Consider the following 15,550-nt stretch of genomic DNA (forward strand, 5'->3'; position numbering starts at 1 on the left):
TTTCACTATTGTGTCGATCATGAATCTACATCTTCAAGTGTTAATCTTGAATCCCTAATCGTAATCTTTATATAGCAAAACAACGTATTTTCATGAGGTTTAGTACCTAAACTTAGGTGAGATTGTAATGTATATTTAATTTTCCATATATATATATATATATATATATATATATATATATATATATATATATATATATATATATATATATATAATGATCCTAGTTAGGTTTGGTTTCGGATCCACCACTAGTCATGGTCACCACCATTATATTACTTATCTATTACATTAATCAATTCATAGTTTTTATCTTATTGTAACATATAAATAATCTATCAAATATCTTGCTAACCTTTAATGTTGCATTTATGTTTGCTCTAGCAATAAAAATATGAAAATTCACAAATGATATAAGGTACAAACTATGCCATCACCTTCCTTGCTTTAAGGATATTGTAATCTATGTAAATCAATCAATCTCATGTTATTCGTGAACGAGTTAATCAACAGACCCACATATGGTATTTACCATTCTTTTAATAAACTTTAAGAGGTGTCCAACCGTCCAAGTAATCAATAGTAAAATGTTATGATATATTTAGTTGAATACATTTTGGTGTTATTTGTATTTGTCACAGGTCAGATCAATTTTTGGTAAGGAAGAGATTAGTGTGTTTCAAATTGTATATGATGGTGAATCTTGATGTTGTTAATTTAATAAATACAAAATAGTATGGGATAATAACTTAAAAGTATGATATATTTTTCTATTTGTATACGTTTGGTCATTGAGTTTTTTTTGTCTATATTTACCAATTCAACTTGTTAAACTGTATACATTCAGTCCTTATGATCGGCTACTCCAGGTAAGCCGGAAAAAATGACTTAAAAGGGTAATATATTTATCACTTTGTACATATTTAATCATTAATACTTTCTTGAACGTTTAGTCATTAATATTTTTTTATTGCAAAATAAGTCTTTGTTTTTGTACACTTCACAACTTATGAGTGACTTATTTATGTTTTTCTCACGTCATCCTACGTGAGATAATCATTAATGATGTGTTTGAGACTATTGATGCTTATGTCCATCGCGGCATGAGTTGCTTGGTTGCTTATGTATTGTGGTTTGGCTTAGGTCTTGTGTTCTGAATGTCGTGGCTTCTTCATACAATATCAGATTTTAACGATCTTTATATTCATACATTCATATTTGAGTCTACTACAACTTTCGTTAAGATTACTCCCGTTAAAAAGTAATATATTTTTACTTACGGTTTTATAAAAAAATATTCATAAATCCACAAAGAACGTATAGATATAAACATTTTTTTATATAAAAAGTAACATATTTTAACTTACGATTTTTATGTCCATGTGTTCTTTATGAATGTATGTATAAATTTTTTTTTATAAAATCGTAAGTAAAAATATATTAGTTTTTAACGGGAATAATTTTAACGAAAATTGTAGTAGGCTCAAATACGAACGCATGAATATAATGATCGCTAAAATCCGAGATCGTATGAAGAAATTACGACGTTCAGAACACAAGACCTAAGCCAAACCACAAAACCTAAACAACCAAGCAGCCAATGCCGTGATGGACATAAACATCAACAACCCAAACAACTCATTAATGATTGTCCCATGTAGGATGGCATGAGTAAAACCTAAAAAAATCAGTCATAAGTACTGAATGTGAACAAAAACAACAAAGACTTATTTTGCAACAAAAAAATATCAATGACTAAATGTGCAAAAAAATATTAATGACTAAATGTGTACAAAGTGAGTAATATATATTACCCTTTTAAGTCATTTTTACTGGCTTACATGGAGTAGCCGGTCATAAAGACTGAATGTGTACTGTTTAACAACTTGAAGTGGTAAATGTGGACGAAAAAAAACTCAGTAAAGAAATATGTAAAAATCGAAAAATATATTACCCTTTTAAGTCATTATCCCACAATGATATACAAAGAATCTGGTTTAAACTTCTTTTTCGTAGCTCATACGCAGTTTCATGGTCCACGTTCAGTTGATATAATGAACCTAGATGAGTAACGTGCCATGTAATATAATGGCAACTCAATCCACGTTAATCATATTTAATATATTCCTCAACTAGGTAAAAACCCGTGGAACCCACGGGTGTTAATGTTAAATAGAATTTAAAATTTAATTATATGATAAATAATATAGTTAGAAAACTTATATTGTATTATTTATAAAGTTTGTTTTGTATATAATGCAATTGGCTCTCTATTGTTTAAAAAATATTGATAATATAAAATGGATAAAACTAAATCTAATCAAATTTTAAATTCATTGATTAAGTATGTACAATTTCGATCGACCTTTTAAGTTTTGCTTGTGGTTTCAAAAAAATTACAAAATTCTTTATATGTATAAAAATGATATTTATGAAATTATTGTTATATTATTGTAGATATATTATTCTACAACCGGCTAATCAATTACAAAAATGACTATTAATTTTCAAAATCTAAAGCATTTAAGTAACGACAAAAAAAACCCAAAAAAATATCGAAATTAAAATGAACCATCGTCTTAAAATTTGTCCAATAACAACCTACATTTCCAACAATCATTGTACCAAATAACCAAACATTTTTTAAAACCAAACCAACATCAAAAATTATTATTTGTTTGTTAAAACCAAAAACAACTCACTTTTCCATTTTTGGAACTAAAAGTGGATTTCCCTCTTCTGTTGATTTTCTTTTAGATTTTATTGAAATCAAATCACCTCCACAATCAACGTCATAAATGTCATGGAGGTTGCACTTCAAATCACTTGATATTTTCATTGGACTGGTTGCAGATGATTTATCAACTGTTAGGGAGTAAAACTCTCTTCCGTTTTTGATATCACATCCTAAATTAAAAAAAACATAAGTTATCAATTGGAATAATTAAATATAAATAAAAGTTAATATGGGAATATAATGTACATTTTGAACATTCTGAACAACATCATCTGTTTCTAGGGATACTTCATTTAAGGACACCGTATTATTCTTTATAAAGTTCCACATCTTTACAACAACTATCCCTCACTCGGTATCATAATATTATCAACTTCTGTCTGTTTGTTTTGTTTATAAAAAAAATTCAAAATCAAAAAATAAATAAATAAAGGTGGATGGCAAAACAAAGAGCTATTTTTTCATTCAAGAATGTTTAATTCTATTCCATCAGGAAAAAACAAAAGACTTTTTTTTCACTCTAGTAGAACAAACCATTCCATCCCTTCCTCTTATTCCATTATACCAAGAATCTATTAAAGTTGCAAAAAAACACATCTTCCATGAAAATAAACACACAAAAAACTCTTTTTGGGTGCATAATGCATTTATCAATGCAGAAATGTTCCCAGTTATTGTATTATGTGTCATGAGAAGTTTAAAAATAAAAATATATAGATATTAATTAATATACATGAAGAATCCAATATGCACAACTTAGAAACCTTGCAACTCCTAAAGCAAACACATAATGTGCTGTGAATGGTTCAACAATCTAAACCAACAAATTAAAGTCAGGGGATTTATAATTTAATTTTTTTAAGCACCACTTAATGGGAAATATAAAACAAACAGGGCCCATATACACAAGTTTCATAACATATTTATAAAACTATTTTAAATATCTTAAAGTAAAAGGATTTAAATTATTTCATCTAGTTGGGCCCGTTGTAAAAACATTGCAAGCTAATTTTGAATTTGAGTTTTGGGCTTACAAAGTCTAAACCCGTTAACCCAATACAAAAGGGACACAAAGGTTCAAGTAAGAGGTTATTTAAGCAGAGAGATTGACACGACACAAAAATAAAACAAAGATTAGATATATACTCCCTAAACAAATCGATGAATCTCTAAGAGCCTAAGCTTTAAAACATTAATTATTTCAATTCATTCAAGCAATGGCATTCACAATTCCAATGAATAAAGCATGCCCCAAAATCCACAAAGAAAAATCAAATCGTATGCATGCTCTGATTCGACCAAAAACCAACACGTTTAAAAGTAAAGTATATGAAACAAGCATAACAAAACAAAAGACAGGACCTGTTAAATCCTAATGTTGTAGTAATCTCACTAGATTTTTATTCCGTCATATTTTTTAAAGGTGGAAAATTCAATCTGTGATGATGATGTTCATCCTCGTCTAGTCCATCCGGAAGTCCTTCTAGGCCCACTACTTCCAACTGCAAAAAACGTTTATAATGTATGAATAATTAAATATGCAACAATTTAATAAAATATCACATGGTTTTTATAAAGAAATAATTTGCACTCACCTTGAAATATTGTGAGCAGACTGGGCATTCATGTGTTTCTCCTTTCTTTAGCCAAAACCAAACAACATCATGCTCATCCTATTTAACAGAAAAATTACATAAAATGATGAGTAAATTACACGAACGGTCCCTTATGGTTTAGGGTAATTTGCGCATTTGGTCCCTAACTTATTTTTTTTAACTCGGAAGGTCCCTATTGTTTGTTTTTGTTACGTGTTTGGTCCCTGTCTTACCTAAAAAGACTATTTTGTCATTGATTTTTTAATTTATTTAAATAAACACACCCCCAACCCCACCCCCTCACCTTACCTTACCTTACCTATCCCACAATTTTTTCCTGTTTAAATAATAGTCTTTTTAGGTAAGATAAAGACCAAACGCGTAACAAAAACAAACACTAGGGACCTTCCAAGTTAAAAAAATAAGTTAGGGACCAAGCGCGCAAATTACCCTAAACCATAGGGACCATTCGTGTAATTTACTCTAAAATGAGATATTATATGATAATGATACCACTACAGTCTCCAAAACTACAGAAAAAATAAGACTCACCCCCTTCTACACCAGGGCAACCAACAATTCTTTGGTCATAATAAGATTTCACAATAGCAGGAGCTTCCTACAGCCAAACACAAAACAAAACATGAGATCACAGCTTCACCAAAACTTCTGATTAATAGCTTCACCAAACGAAGTTGAAATCAGAAATCGAACCCTGTGGTCGGAGGTAGAACGTTGTCGTCGGTGTGTCTGGCCGAATCAAGATGTGGGAGTAACAGCTTAACCTAGATGAGTAAAGTTGCGCAAAGAAGATTGATGTTTACACGAACGGAAATTGTGGCGCCGGAAGGCATATGGGCGTCCTCTTTACCATTGATGAGGGAGCAATCACAATTCAACATAAGCCCTAGTATACCTGAGAAGAAGAAACATCGGAGAAGTATCAGAGGTAAAATGGAGTTTATCGTAATCGTAATCGTAACGTAAGGATAAGGGCTAAGGACAAGGGCAGTGTTGGTATTTCACTTTACAGAGTAAAGCGGGAAAAATCAATTGGGAGGGGCTTAAAAATTGCCACGTGACAAGAAAGCTCTTATTTATTAGGATAGGAGATTTTCTATGTAAAATTCAATTTATAACTATAATATTATCTTTGTTTTTAATAGAGGCACTAAAGTTGGTAGGTTGGAAATTAGGTATTGGGGTGGATTCGTATTACTATGGCCCGTCAATTTAAACTCTATATTTTAGGCTTATTTATGATAATTTTTATATGTTGGGTTTGTTAATAATAAATTCATGATATTTTTTTTAAAAAACGAATTTTACGTTTCATATCATTACTATATTATCTTTGTCTATCATAAAATATTATTTTACTATTATTTTATTGTATTATCTTTGTCCTATATATGATTTTGTTTACTATAAGATTAAATTTTGAGCAGGATAAGACAAAAAATCAATTATATTTAGATAGAGGATATCATTTTTCAGAGGTAGTAAATATAAAGAAAATACAGTAACATTATAATAACATTATAATAAGATAATATCTACTGTTACAAGAAAAAAAGTGCAATAAGTTATGGTAGAACAATATTATCACTTAGACAAAAAAGAATATAATAAAATTACATTAAGAAAATAATTTCAGCCACACAACAAGAGTACAATAAGATTTAGTAAAATAATACCTTATGTGAGAATATAATAGCATTACAGTATAATAATATCTCTAAGACAAAGATATTATTATCTGTAAACAATTTTCGGTATTTTGTATTTCTCTATTAAAAAATATAAAGTAATAATCTTATCATTAACCTCCCTAGAATATATGAATTTTAGTGAAAATTTCTCCAAAATATAAGGGATAATTACTTAAAAGGGTAACATATTTTTCCATTTGTACACGTTTGGTCATTGATTTTTTTTCGTCAATATTTACCCGTTCAACTTGTTAAGTTGTATACATTCAATCTTTATGATCGGCTACTCCAAGTAAGTCGGAAAAAATGACTTAAAAATGTAATATATTTATCACTTTGTACACACGGAGTCCTTAATACTTTTTTGCATATTTAGTCATTAATATTTTGTTTATTGCAAAATAAGTCATTGTTTTTGTACACATTAAAAAATTATGTCTGACTTATTTAGTTTTTTCTCACGTCATCTTACGTGAGATAATCATTAATAAGGTGTTTGAGATTATTGATGCTTATGTCCATCGCGACATGGGTTGTTTGGTTGCTTAGGTCTTGTGTTATGAACGTCGTAATTTCTTCATACGATATCAGATTTTAATGATTTTTATATTCACACGTTCATATTTGAGTCTACTACAACTTTCTTTAAGATTAATCCCGTTAAAAAATAATATATTTTTACTTACGATTTTATAAAAAAATATTCATAAATTCACAAAGAACGCATGGATATACACATTTTTTTATATAAAAAGTAATATATTTTAACTTACGATCTTTATGTCCATGTGTTCTTTATGAATATATGTATGAACATTTTTTTATAAAATCGTAAGTAATAATATAATACTTTTTAACAGGAATAATCTTAACAAAAGTTGTAGTAGACTCAAATACGAACACGTGGATATAATGATCGCTAAAATCTGAAATCGTATAAAGGAACATGACGTTCAGAACACAAGACCTAAGCAAAACCACAAGACCTAAGCCACCAAGTAGCCATGATCGTGATAGACATAAACATCAACAACCCAAACAACTCATTAATGATTGTCCCATGTAGGATGACATGAGTAAAATCTAAAGAAATCAGTCATAAGTACTGAATGTGAACAAAAACAACAAAGACTTATTTTGCAACAAAAAAATATTAGGGAGTAAATGTGCAAAAAAATATTAAGGACTAAATGTGTACAAAGTGCATAGTATATTATCCTTTTAAGTCATTTTTACCGGCTTACCTGGAGTAGTCAGTCATAAGGACAGTTTAAAAAGTTGAAGGTGTAAATGTGAACGAAAAAAAACTTAGTAACCAATTGTGTATAAATCGAAAATATATTACCCTTTTAAGTCATTATCCCAAAATATAATTATAAAATATAATAATGATGATTTGCGTTGACCAGTGGCGAATCTAGAACAAAATATCACGTGGTTCCTAAATTAAGTGGAGCCGATAAAAAAAATCAACAACACTTGTGAGAGGTCGGGCCGGGTCGGATCGTGTACGATTTAATGAAATATAACTGAAAAAACCGATCAGGCACAACCAATTAAAATTTTAAAAAACCGACTAAAATATAATTGAAAAAACCGAACGATTTAATGAAAAACTAGTTGATTATTAGTGCATTAATACCTTATTGTTTGATAAAAACTATATATTATATTTAACAACACAAATGTTCCATGTAACTTATTTTTCTCCTTTTAAAATGGTTTTTTAAGACATTTTTTTAAAAACAAACTCAAGGTAGGTCCTTTATTTTTTTTTAAGATGGTTCCTAATTTTTGTGGTATATATATTATAAATAAAATTCAAATCTTAGATAGGTCCAAGGACCTACCTTCATGCTTGTTAAATACGCCCTTGGCATTGACCGTTGCTTGAATAAAGCAATTTTGAAGTTTACAATCATTCACATATTCTATTATAAATTTATAATTATACGGATACAAATCTTAAAATTGATCGCATATACTTCAATTCAAGAAAAAATCATACCTATTATAACACTCATGACAACATGTTGATTAATCGGATTACGAGATAAAATAATCTTTATATAATTCAAGTTGTGTTGTATAAACTAGTGTGTGTGACACTGTGTTAGTCATACATAATTAGTTTGGGCTCTAAGTTTGTAGTCTGTAGAAATCGTTTTTTTTCCTCAAAAAATCGTTTTCTGGACAAGTCTTACATTATGTTACCATAAATCTTATTGTGGGTAACGACATAAAAACATGAAACAAACTTTTATAAACACATACTTCGTATAGCTCGACAAAATTGGTATTGTTCCAAATCCAATTTATGTTAACGTAGTTCGTTGGATTTTAACTTTAATTTCGTCGATCTGGTATTGGTTTGCAGTTTAATTTTCATTTGGCCGAAGCATGAGCGTGTGTAATGATGCCTATAGAAAAAAAGAAGACAAAAAAGTAAAAACATACGATATCTACTCTAATAAATAAAGATCATTTTATTATATGTCACATTCTCATTCATTTTTGTCATATGTTATTTTGTGGTTATTTTAAATTAAATTTTATTCCACATGTTCATGGTTTTTTCATTTTATTAAATTCAATATATTATTTAAATATAATAATAAATGCATATCAATTTTATTAATAGACTTTTCTTCTAATAACGATAAGAACCATTTCTTCTGGCTCGTCCTGGGCATTTGAGAATATTTAATTTCTCAGGACCGGCCCTGAGGCTAACAACTCTAATGGCTAGATTGTTTTTATTTTGATACTTTTAAATCGCACTCTTGATAAATTAGTTGTAAAGCTAGCTTTTATCTTATATATTAGTTTATCAATATCAATAAGCTATCTAAACCTAGCTTTTCAATAAATTAGTTTATAAGTTACTTTTATGATTTTATCAAACGTTAAATTACAATAAGCTAGCTTATAAACTGATTTATAACTAGGGATGTCAACGGGGGCAAACGGGACGGGGATTGCATCCCCCGCCCCCACCCCAAAATTTTCTCATTCCCCCGCTCCCGCCCCCGCCCCCGAAATCTCCATCGTTTCCACCCCCACCCCCGCCCCCGAATTCCCCTTCTTACCCCCGCCCTCGCCCCCGTTCTCCCGCCCCCGATTGATTTTGGGCTACCTTATTTGGGATAAAAGAAGTTCTTATTTTGATTAAAAGAAATTATTTTTTAAATAACAAATAGTTATTTGTAGCATAATTTTACATATTACAAACAACTTAAAAACATGTTTTTTGTTGAATTTTTGTACGTAAAAATCATTTTATCGTTTATTATATTTATATAATTAATATATGTCAATATATATAATTTATTAACGGGACCCCCACGAAGGTTTCGGGACGGGACTGCCAACCCCAGCCCCCGCCCCCGAAACTAAAACGGGGGTTAACCTTGCCCCCGCCCCCATCCCCAATTTTTTTCAACAAATGCCCCCATACAGGACGGGGCCCCCACGAGATCGGGGTCCCACGAGATTTTTTGACATCCCTATTTATAACTTATAAGTTAACTTATTTTTCGCAAACATGGCCTAGAGTATTGTTACAGAGAGATGGAAACGGGGCTGAGGATTACCGGGGATCTCAATCCGAATTTATTTTTCTATTTTAATATAAAATTTTAATGTAAATAAAAACTATTATATATTTAAAGATTCGATAAAACATAAAAACATTCATAGACAACATAAAAAATATAGATAAATTTTCTATCCAAATTTAAAATACATACATACAAAATAAAATAACTTTAGCTATAACAGATTGGATGATATATGGTTTTTGTCTCGTCCACCAAATCAGTGACGAGTTTTAAAAGTCACCGATACTTCACCGATTTACTTCTTTATCCATCCTATATCTTTGTATCTATAAAACCTTCAAAATGTTATTGATTATTTAACAAGTCACATCTCTTAAACAGCACACAAAACATTCGTTGTTATGTCTATAGATAAGACGTTCATTAAGACCAGAGGGAGTGGTGCGCTCTAGGGAGCGCTCCCTCCTGCCACATCATCATGCACACCGCCCCTGGGTGCGGTCTAGGTGCGGTCTCGGACGCACTACGGCCCTCCAGGGGTGCGCTCCTTGCTCGAATGTGTTTGGCCCTCTTCTTTACCGTTTGAAAACGGTCATTTTTTAGTTTTTTTTTTTTTTTTTTTTTAACCACTACTATAAATACTTTATGGGTAAATGTCATATTAACCCATCAAACTTATTGTATTTGTTTTAAAAGGTCACTAAATTATTTTTTTTGCACATTAAAGGAACAAACTTACATTTCTCTGTTTTAAAATACCTTTATGTAACCTGAAACCGGATTCAAAGGTAATATACAAACTTTCATCTTCTCCAAATAAAAATTTACACAGAAAATATCCTTTACCACCAAACCAGTATTTTCATTTTTAAAAATTGATTTATGTTTTTATGTCTTTTATTGTTTTTCTAAAATTAAACATAAAAATTACAAAGAAACCTACAAAAAAACCCATTTGTGGGTTTTCTGGATCGGGAAGTAACAAGAACACACACAACAGTGTGTAGATCGCAATTAGAGGAAAATACAGGGTGGATCAAAGAGGCTGAAGCAGGAAGTATGGAGAGAGATTAATGCAGGTGGGGTTGAACCGAGAGCCAATAGGGTTGGATTCTGGTTGGAGTTAATCGAACCCATCTCGCTGGAACTAAGAGATGATGATATTTGGGCAAGGGATGGCTGAGACAGTGGAATCATAAACTGAAAACTCAAACCCTTCAACAATATCTCTAAACCTTTTCGCCTGGAGGATTTGATACCACGACTATCAAGTCGTCGGGTTTGTTTATGTCGCAATATGTTAAACCAACATAGGCGCCTGCATCAAGTAAAAATTTCATGGTTTCAATGGAGGTAAAAGCCCCGTCGGCGGCTGCGCAGTGGAAGGCGGTGACGCGGTTGGAGCTTGAGGATTTGTTTACGTTAATTTTTTAGCGATTAAGTATTTCAAAACATGAATGCTTGGACTTCCCAATAGATCTGCAACTCCTTCTACCTCTGAAACGAGCCTGGAGAAGCAGGTAGTGGTGATTTCCCAACGGATCTATAACTGCTTGGACTTCTTCACAATTTATGGTTTTGTTTTCTTAATTAGTTGCGTGTTCATCATCGTCTTCAACCTCTGTCCAAATCAGAACCAAAATTGTGGTTTCAATTTTTATTTAGTTTAGAGATTTCAATTTACTTCTTTGATTCAACGAGAAAGGGGAGTGAGAAGGGAGAGGGGTCTGACAAATCAGTAAATGAAACCAAACAATAGTGACTTCGCATCCAACTCACATTTTTTTGTACGACTTAGCATTGAAACCTCTTATAACGGGTTAAAGGACCATTTCAACCGGTCACATTAAACTTCATTCCCTTAAAGTGCAAAAAAAATAATTTAGTGACCTTTTAAAACAAACACAATAAGTTTGATGGGTTAATATGACATTTGCCTAATACTTTATAAACTAACCAAAAAACACATCAACATTTTACCATCTTCAACATTTTACTATTTTCTCTCTTTTCAAACCCCACAAAAAATGTCATCCTCCAGAAATCCAACCAACGAAAAAACACCCGCCAGAAAACCCACAACTCCATGACCTTCACTCGATCAACCGATTTATTCGCCTTCTTTCTACCACTACGGGGGCATGGTTCCCTATTTTCTACAACATATCCAACAACCACGTCCTACGCAACCATTTCTACAAACACAACCACAATTTGACCAAGATTTTGATCCTGTTGATTTTGGTTCCTAACCATAGTTTATTCCAGAAACACAATCACAACCACAAACACCCATTTCTGAATCTGAACCAGAATTTGTTCCACAAACTCAACCCCCTCAACCAGGAAATAAAAGAAAAGAGAAGGCGGAAGCTAAAGCGTGATCACCTCAAGAAGAGTTAGTATTAGCACAATCATGGATTGACGTTTCAGAGAACGCGTAGACGGGAGGGAACCAAAAACAAGATCGTTTTTGGATGCACATTAGAGCTCGATTCCATTAAGGAACTTGGAACCATATCGTACTAAACATCAGGTGTACTCAAAATGGGGAAAGATGAACAAAGACGTGATGTTGTTTAATGATTTATATAACAACATGAAATGACAATGGAAAAGCGGCGGAAGTAACGAAGTGGTTTTGGAAAAGCTTTTAACATTTATCAAAAAGAGCAAAAGAAGACTTTCAAGTTTTTTGAAGTTTGGAATCTACTAAAAAGCAACAAAAAATGGCAAAACCTAAAAACAAGTGACGAGCACATCGATATCGGATCAAAACGGTCAAGAACTTCCGACTCGGAACACACTTCATCGGATGCTCGTGTTGGTTTTGACCTCAACGAAGATGAGCACGTTCAAGTTTCACCACCCCCCGACCAATGGGAAGGGACAAAACAAAAAACAAAGGCAAGGGCAAAGCGTCAGAATCGGATGACTTGAAAGAAATGGGCGATAATGTGCAAGACATAAAAGATAGAATGAATAAATTTTTGCAACTTGCTTCGAATAGAGAGAGTCGGAAACAAATGGACAACGACCTGAGAGTGCTATCGATGTACACGTCGAATTTGAGCGTGATGCGCTTCAAGTCGTTTTGCAAATGAAGGAAGACGTGAAAAAACGTTACGCTAATCGTGGTTAATTTGTAGTTGTTTTCCAAGTTTTAATTATTTGATTTTTTTTAAAACAAACACAATAAGTTTGATGAGTTAATATGAAATTTGCCCAATACTTTATAAACTAACCAAAAAAACACATCAACATTTTACCATCTTCAACATTTTACTATTTTCTCTCTTTTCAAACCCCACAAAAAATGTCATCCTCCAGAAATCCAACCAACGAAAAAAACACCCGCTAGAAAACCCACAACTCCAAGACCTTCACTCGATCAACCAATTTATTCACCTTCTTTCTACCACTACGGGGGTATGGTTCCCTATTTTCCACAACATATCCAACAACCACGTCCTACGCAACCATTTCTACAAACACAACCACAATTTGACCAAGATTTTGATCCTGTTGATTTTGGTTCCTAACCATAGTTTATTCCAGAAACACAATCACAACCACAAACACCCATTTCTGAATCTGAACCAGAATTTGTTCCACAAACTCAACCCTCTCAACCAGGAAATAAAAGAAAAGAGAAGGCGGAAGCTAAAGCGTGATCACCTCAAGAAGAGTTAGTATTAGCACAATCATGGATTGACGTTTCAGAGGACGCGTAGACAGGAGGGAACCAAAAACAAGATCGTTTTTGGATGCACGTTAGAGCTCGATTCCATTAAGGAATTTGGAACCATATCGTACTAAACATTAGGTGTACTCAAAATGGGGAAAGATGAACAAAGACGTGATGTTGTTTAACGATTTATATAACAACATGAAATGACAATGGAAAAGCGGCGGAAGTGACGAAGTGGTTTTGGAAAAGCTTTTAACATTTATCAAAAAGAGCAAAAGAAGTCTTTCAAGTTTTTTGAAGTTTGGAATCTACTAAAAAGCAACAAAAAATGGCAAAACCTGAAAACAAGTGACAAGCACATCGATAGCGGATCAAAACGGTCAAGAACTTCCAACTCGGAACACAGTTCATCGGATGCTCGTGTTGGTTTCAACCTCAACGAAGATGAGCCCGTTCAAGTTTCACCACCCCCCGACCAATGGGAAGGGACAAAAAAAAAGGCAAGGGCAAAGCGTCAGAATTGGATGACTTGAAAGAAATGGGCGATAATGTGCAAGACATAAAAGATAGAATGGCTAAATTTTTGTAACTTGCTTCGAATAGAGAGAGTCGGAAACAAAGGGACAGCGACCTGAGAGTGCTATCGATGGACACGTCGAATTTGAGCGTGATGCGCTTCAAGTCGTTTTGCAAATGAAGGAAGACGTGAAAAAACGTTACGCTAATCGTGGTTAATTTGTAGTTGTTTTCCAAGTTTTAATTATTTGATTTTTTTTAAAGTTGTATGTTTAAGCTTTCTAGTTTTTTAATTTCTAATTTCCTAGGTTTTTTTTAAGTAATGTAATGGTTTTTAATTTTAATTAATGAAATATTTTGTTTTTATTTAAAACTAAAAATTTTATTTATTTAAAAAATAAAAATAATTTAAAGGAGTGTGACACCACTCATTCGGTATAGTGTAGTGTGAGACCACACTTTTGTGGTAATGAGTGAGGTGATGCCTACGAGTCACTGCGGTATCATAAGGGAGCGCGACACCACTCCCTCCAGCCTAAAACGCATAACTTAATTAAATAAAGTTAAATTCTATGACCAAAAATAAGATCTTATTATAAGACGATCATGTTTTGAACAAATATCTATTTCATAAAAGTTACTTTATAAAATAACTTTTTTACAAAACTCATTTTTTACGCAATGACATCACCTTAATGATGCCATTTTGCATTAAAGACTATGTTATTTTATAATGGGGATTATTAATATGTATATTTTTTCATATAAACATACTCTTAAAATTCCTTTTATTGTAAAATAAAACGCTAATTTAGTAGTATTTACTTACAAAAAGCTATTTTGTCATAGAAGCCCACCTATTTGGATCGGTATTGTGATAAGTGATAAGTGATAAACCTGAATAAAATTATTAAGCAGAAAATGATTGAAAAAGAAGGCATTTGTATAAGGACCCCAAAATTATAGGCGTCAACTTGGGAGCTCTCCATGTGTCTGAAAAAGGAGGTTGAATGGAGCACGGAACATGTACAAGTGTGGACACAAATAGTTATAGTGGTTCCATCATGGACAACCTTTAAGTAACCACTTATCCAATCCAACCTTCTCCATTCATATAAACAATCATATATTTTTATATTGGATTAATAAATTAAATCTTCCTTATCAAAATATATATTCTATGTTATATATATATATATATATATATATATATATATATATATATATATATATATATATATATATATATATATAGAAAAGTTCAATAAAGAACCATAATTATTGGTTCTTCAAGGAACCAAATCTTTTTTTTCAATTTCTAGAGCTTATTCTTTATCGAAAAAAAAATCTAAAAATATCTAAATTCATATATTAACATTGTGAATGTGAAAAATATTTTTCGGATTCACCGTGTGAATCCGGATTCACCGTGTGAATCCGGATTCACATTGTGAATTTTCAAAGATTCACATTGTAAATTTGACGTAAAAAAAAATAAATAAAAATTTGAATTTGATATCATTGGAAAAATGATAAAAAGTTATGAATTTCTGTATTTTTAGTTTTTTTTTTGATAAAAAATAAGTTCTAAAAGTTAAAAAAAAGATTAGTTCGTTGGTTCCTTGGTTAGTTATGGTTCTCTATTGAACCTCACCCTATATATATATATATATATATATATATATATATATATATATATATATATATATATATATATATATATATATAGATTGATAAAAAAA

The sequence above is a fragment of the Lactuca virosa genome, chromosome 5, assembly GCF_052849685.1.
Source record: "Lactuca virosa cultivar CGN04683 chromosome 5, Lactuca_virosa_CGN04683_v6, whole genome shotgun sequence".
NCBI lineage: Eukaryota > Viridiplantae > Streptophyta > Magnoliopsida > Asterales > Asteraceae > Lactuca > Lactuca virosa.